Source organism: Eriocheir sinensis, unplaced genomic scaffold, assembly GCF_024679095.1.
Source record: "Eriocheir sinensis breed Jianghai 21 unplaced genomic scaffold, ASM2467909v1 Scaffold127, whole genome shotgun sequence".
Taxonomy (NCBI): Eukaryota; Metazoa; Arthropoda; class Malacostraca; order Decapoda; family Varunidae; genus Eriocheir; species Eriocheir sinensis.
Genome location: NW_026110595.1, coordinates 726,738 through 732,737, shown reverse-complemented (window position 1 = coordinate 732,737; position 6,000 = coordinate 726,738).

Here is a 6,000-nt window from a genome sequence, read left to right as displayed (position 1 = left end):
TCCTAAAGACCATCACAAATGAACTCCGGGAGGCAGCATGAGCCGAGCAAGTCATCCTTTGCCAGTGTTTTTTTTGTGTTTAAATCCTTTTCTGGATGTTCTGTGATGGTTTGGATGAGCCTCCCCCCCCATGACGATGTTGGTGTTGAGGCATAAAGGTGAATGATGTCCTTTTCTTATAATATTTATTTTATTTTATTTTATATAATTATATTGTTGTTATTTATTTATTTATTGAACTTAATTTACTTTAATCAATTTTTTCTTTTGCTTGGTGTTTTCTTTTTCTTTTCATTATTTTCTGCTTTTATCTAATTTTCTTGGTGTTCTTTTAATATCATCCTTTTTTGATGTTCCTTGGTCTGGATGAGCCTCTTTCACCCCAGAAAAGACTCACCCATGATTTTGGATGTTAGTCAGGGCCGAAAGGTGGATGATTTGTCTATATATTTCTTTTTATCGATGTGATTCCATATTGTCATTGTTATGGTGTTCTTTATCTATATTTTCCTTCTTTTATTCTTTTTCTAAATTTCACCTTTACTCTGGTGTTGTTTTTGTTCTGTCCTCTTTCCTTGGTGTTCTCTCGTATCGCCTTTTCTTGGTGCTGTGTGCGGGTACTCCTGAGTCTCCTTCACCCCAGAAAAGACCCACTCGTACCAACACACAACACCACACGCCTTAATGCTAGAGTTGTTTGCCTTTTTGCCTGTGATTTTTTTGTTCATTATTGTAGTTGATGAGATGACACGGTAGTTTCCTTTTATCGATGTTGTGGTTCTGTATTATCATTTTTTGGTGGTATTTTTGTATATCTTCCTTCTTCTTTCATTCTCTTTCTTTGTGATTACTTTTCTGGTATTGTTTCTGTTTTATCCTCTTTTTCTTGTTGTTCTCTTCAATCGCCTTTTCTTGGTGCTGTGTGCGGGTACTCCTGAGTCTCCTTCACCCCAGAAAAGACTCACTCGTCCCAGCATACAACACCAAACGCCTTCTTCTTGTATTCTTTTCTATATCATTCTTACTCCTGGTGTTGTTTCTGTTCTATCCTCATTTCTTGTTGTTCTCTTCTATCGCCTTTTCTTGGTGCTGTGTGCTGGTACGGTAAGTCTCTTTCACCCCAGAAAAGACCCACCATACCAACACACAACACCACACGCCTTAATGCTAGATTTTTTGGCTTTTGTCGTTTTGTGATTTTTTTGTTCATTTTTTAGTTGATGAGATGACACGATAGTTTCCTTTTATCGATGTTGTGGTTCTGTATTATCGTTTTGGTGGTCTTTTTCTATATCTTCCTTCTTCTTTTATTCTCTTTCTGTATGCTTACTTTTCCGGTATTGTTTCTATTTTATCCTCTTTCTTTGTGTTCTCTTGTATCGCCTTTTCTTGGTGCTGTGTGCTGGTACGGGCAAGTCTCCTTCACCCCAGAAAAGACTAACTCATACCAACACACAACACCACACGCCTTCATGCTAGATTTTTGTCTTCTCTGATTTTTTCTGTTGTTTTTGTAGAGATGGCACGATTGCCTTCAGTTATTTCCTTCTACAACGTATAATGAACGTGTCATTACCTCTGTCGTCTGGTTATTGAGATGGTCAGAACTGTTTTGCTGGCCCCGCCCCCCGCCCCTGGACCCTCGGGATCTCCAGCACCGCCATGAACGCCCCGGGGGAGCCGAGGCGCTCTGCCGGGACTCCTGGGCCCTGCGACGCTCGCCAGGAAGACCTTGGGCCCCTGACGCTCCCCAGCCCCGCCGAGGCGAGGAGGGTTGGAGCAAGACCTGCCTCTTAAAACCACCAGACGGGAATATTAAGTTAATCGAAAATACCGTGAAGGCGCCGATCACGGAGTTTGTCGGATCCGGGATGGCAGAACGAAGGGCCGAAGGAGCGTGACAGATCATCCTGAGAAGTGACCTTGGAATGGTTTCCGGGGCAGAATCCGTTTGTCTCTTTCCTTCTTGCTTCCCTTTTTGCTTGTTTTGCATTCTCTCTCTCTCTCTCTCTCTCTCTCTCTCTCTCTCTCTCTCTCTCTCTCTCTCTCTCTCTCTCTCTCTCTCTCTCTCTCATTCCGTTATTCCTTTTATTTTTTCCATCAGTTCTGTTCTTGCCAGCTTTCTTTTTATTTATTATTCCATACTCTTTACCATTCACTCTTTCAGTCATCTTTTTTTGATCCGTCCCAGATTGTTCTTCCTTCCTTCATTCACTTCCTCCTTTCGTCCTTCATTTTAATCCTTTCCAACTTTGTTCCTTCACTCTTCCTTCTTTCATTTTTCTTCTTTCTTTAGTCTCTTCTTCCTATCACTTCACTCATATTCCACTTTTCATGATATTGACCACTTACACCTTCCTTCCTTCCTTCCTTCCTTCCTTCCTTCCTTCCTTCCTTCCTTTTCCTTTTCCCTTTCTATCTCTCTACCCTTCCTCGGCTCATTTCCATCCCGACGTGTAGGTGAAAGGAAGAAAAAAACGAAATAAGACGGAGAGCATGAATGAATTGAAGGGGTAGTAGAGTAAGAAAAAAGATAAGGGAGGGACAAGATGATCAAGAATAGAATAGGAGGAAATGAAGGAGGAACGAAGAAGGAAGTTGAGTGTGTGTGTGTGGGCGTGACAAGGGCGTGGGGAGCCAGGCTGTTTTGCTGCTCCCCCTCGGCGCTGGTCAGTGGCGTGGCGGGGCCTGACAGACAGACGTGAAGCTCTTAAGGGAAAGGTTTTGCCCACTGCTTCTTCGTCTCAAATCGTGACCTCGACTTGCCTTACCTCTGGTCTTCGTGTTCTGTTTCTTTGTCTTCTTTTCTCGTCTTTTCCTTTGGTTCTTTCGTGTTCTGGTTCTTGGTTTTCTTTGTATTTTCAACTTCGTTTTTCGTTTTCTTTATCTTTTTAATTTTGTTTTTCGTGCTTCGTTTTTCTCCACTTTTTTTCTTTCTTCTTCGTCGTCAGTTCATTTTTTTTTCTTAATTTTCTGCCACCTTTTCTCCTCCTGCTCCTTATCTTCCTCCTCCTCCTCCTCCTCCTCCTCTTCCTCCTCTTTTTTATCTCCTTGTTCCTGTTTTCTTTTCTGCCTCCTCAACCTCCTCGTCCTCTTTTCTTTTCCATCCTCTCATCCTTCTCTTCATCCATATCAACTCCCTCCTCCTCCTCCTCCTCCTCCTCACCCCCCTGTGTTATAACGTGCTCGTGGGTCGTGTCTAATACCCTGATAGGCGATCAAACCCCTTATCTCAACCCCATTAGGTGGTATCGCTGCCCCATGAGTCACCCTGAGTAGCTCCCACTTCCCCTCCCCCTTCCCCTTCACCTTCCCCCCTTCCCCCTTCCCCTCCCCCTTCCCCTCCCCCCTTCCCCCATCCCCCCATTCGCCTGACAGCCTCCCCGGAAGGTCCATCAGGTAAAGCCGCCTGCCCACGCTGCCTTGATCTCCACATTTGTTCTCCACACTGTTAGCGGATTTTGTCTCCTTGCCGGTCTCCATTTACCTCCCGTGCCCTAAATATCTCCCCTCCACTTGTAAGCAGCGGCCTTGTATCTCTACCTCACAACCTCCACTAACTATCCATATCTTACCTTGCCTTACCTTACCTATTCTCAACAGTGTCTTTGTACTCTCCACCCCACAACCTCCACTAACTATCCATATCTTACCTTGCCTTACCTTACCTATTCTCAACAGTGTCTTTGTACTCTCCACCCCACAACCTCCACTAACTATTCATTTCTTACCTTGCCTTACCTTACCTTATCTTAACAGTGTCTTTGTACTCTCCACCCCACAACCTCCACTAACTATCCATCTCTTACCTTGCCTTACCTTACCTATTTTTAACAGTGTTTTTGTAATCTTCACCCCACAACCTCCACCTTGCCTAAAATTACCTTACCTTACCTCTCCTTATCTTACCTTACGTATCTTTCTTACCTGTCTCCACTGGCCTCCATTTGACATCCTTATCCTAAGGCGACTTTACACATGGCAATTCGTGGCTGGCAATACGGGCGCGACGTGCTGCCGGCAGCATTTTGGGTCTGGGTCTGGGTCTGGGAGCTCTTCTCGTGGCAAGTTCTCTGCAGCTGAGCGTGTCCGTCTTGTATTGCCGACTGGCGGCTGGGTAAACAACATGTCGATGTCGGCGACAATAAAACAAGGAATGACAGATGCAGATACTATATTAGGCTAATGGACCAAACTCATTGTGGTTTTAAGATATGGTAGTAGCCTTTTGGGGTGTCTGGGATGAATTCATGCCCTTGCATTTACTAGTTAATTGAAGGTGGAATACATTGAATCTCAATCTCAATCACCAGAAACCTATAACAGACAATGTCTCACGGCACAAATGGACCGTATTGGCTATCCGGCGGCGACTCGGAGACAAGTACTGTTTTGACTTAACTCGACTCCTCTTTTCTATTTCGGGAAAAATACTACTGGCTGTCGTTTGGAGCCAAATGTCCTGAACGGCCCAAACAGCCAAAACAGCTTGGGAGGTTTCGTATTTTTTCGCCCAGGGCTTTATTTTTCTCCAGCAGCTTAAGAATGATTTAACTTGCTGTTAAATAATGTTAGTTTAAGTTTCTGTAGCTATTATGACTTCTGGTCTTAAGATAAGTGTTTACAGACGCCCTCTCGCTGGAGAGGGCGTCTTGTAAATCACTTATCTTAAAACCAAAGTCAAAATAGCTACAGGTACTTAAACTAACAATTATTTAACATCAACTTAAATCATTCTTAAGCTGCTGGAGAGCAAAATAAAACTATGGGCGAAAAAAATACGAAACCTCCCAAGCTGTGTTTTGGCTGTTTGGGCCGCTCAGGAGACTGCGGCCCACGGCACATTGGCCCCTCAGTGGTCACACACACCACACACAGACGCAAACCTTAAAGCCTTACCAGCAAAGGGTAAATACATTTTTTCTACCATTTGGCCCCAAACGACAGCCAGTATTATTTTTTTTCCGAAATAGAAAAGAGGAACCGAGTTAAGTCAAAACAGTTCTTGTCTCCGAGTCGCCGCCGGATAGCCAATACGGTCCATTGGGGACCTGGCACCCAAATGCCCACACCATAATTAACCGCCAACCTAATCGTATGAGGCATTCTAGATTACTTGATGATTGGAGTGAATTATCATTGTTGGGGCAAAGTTAAATGATTTTTCTCTTTGAAATAGTTATTTTTGAATCTAAAATACGTCCTGATGCTCCCGGCGGCTCCTCCCACGTGTGAAGGTACTTGCTCCCGAGAGCACCCAGCCGGTCTAGCCGCTAGATCGTCGCGGCTGTATTGCCGGCCAGGTATTGCCACGTGTAAAGCCGCCTTTACCTTACCTTATCTCTCTGACTTATCTCCATTCTCCAATGGCGTCCACTTGGTACCTTTCATTGGTCTTTTTTTTTCTCCTTCCCATCCTCCTCCTCCTCCCACACTTGAGTGGAATTCCTCCAGGAATTCCACTCGCCATATTTCTATTACTTCCCTCGTCTTCACTACTTCCACTTCTTTTTCTTCATCAGTTTCCTTCAACTAATATCCTTTTTCCACACTTCCTTCCTCCATCTGCTACCACTACAACCAGTCAGTCTCCTCCTCCTCCTCCGCCAATACCGTCCAATCACACCTTCATCCCTCCTCAGTTAACCTCAATATGCCACCAACCTCTTACCTGCTAATCTCTATGAACCTCAACCCTTCCAATTTCCCTGTGCTAATCTCTATTACCTCCTCCTCCTCCTCCTTCTCCAACCCCCCCCCCCCCCCACATACACACACAGGTCAGGATACACACACTTCCTGCGAAATAATCAAGACCCAAATTATGATCGGACTCAGCCATTTAACGTGTGTGTGTTTGTGTGTGTGTGTGTGTGTGTGTGTGTGTGTGTGTGTATTGCTACCACGACCTACCAGTTGATTTGCACAATGAAAATGTATGTTGCGTGAGAGAGAGAGAGAGAGAGAGAGAGAGAGAGAGAGAGAGAGAGAGAGAGAGAG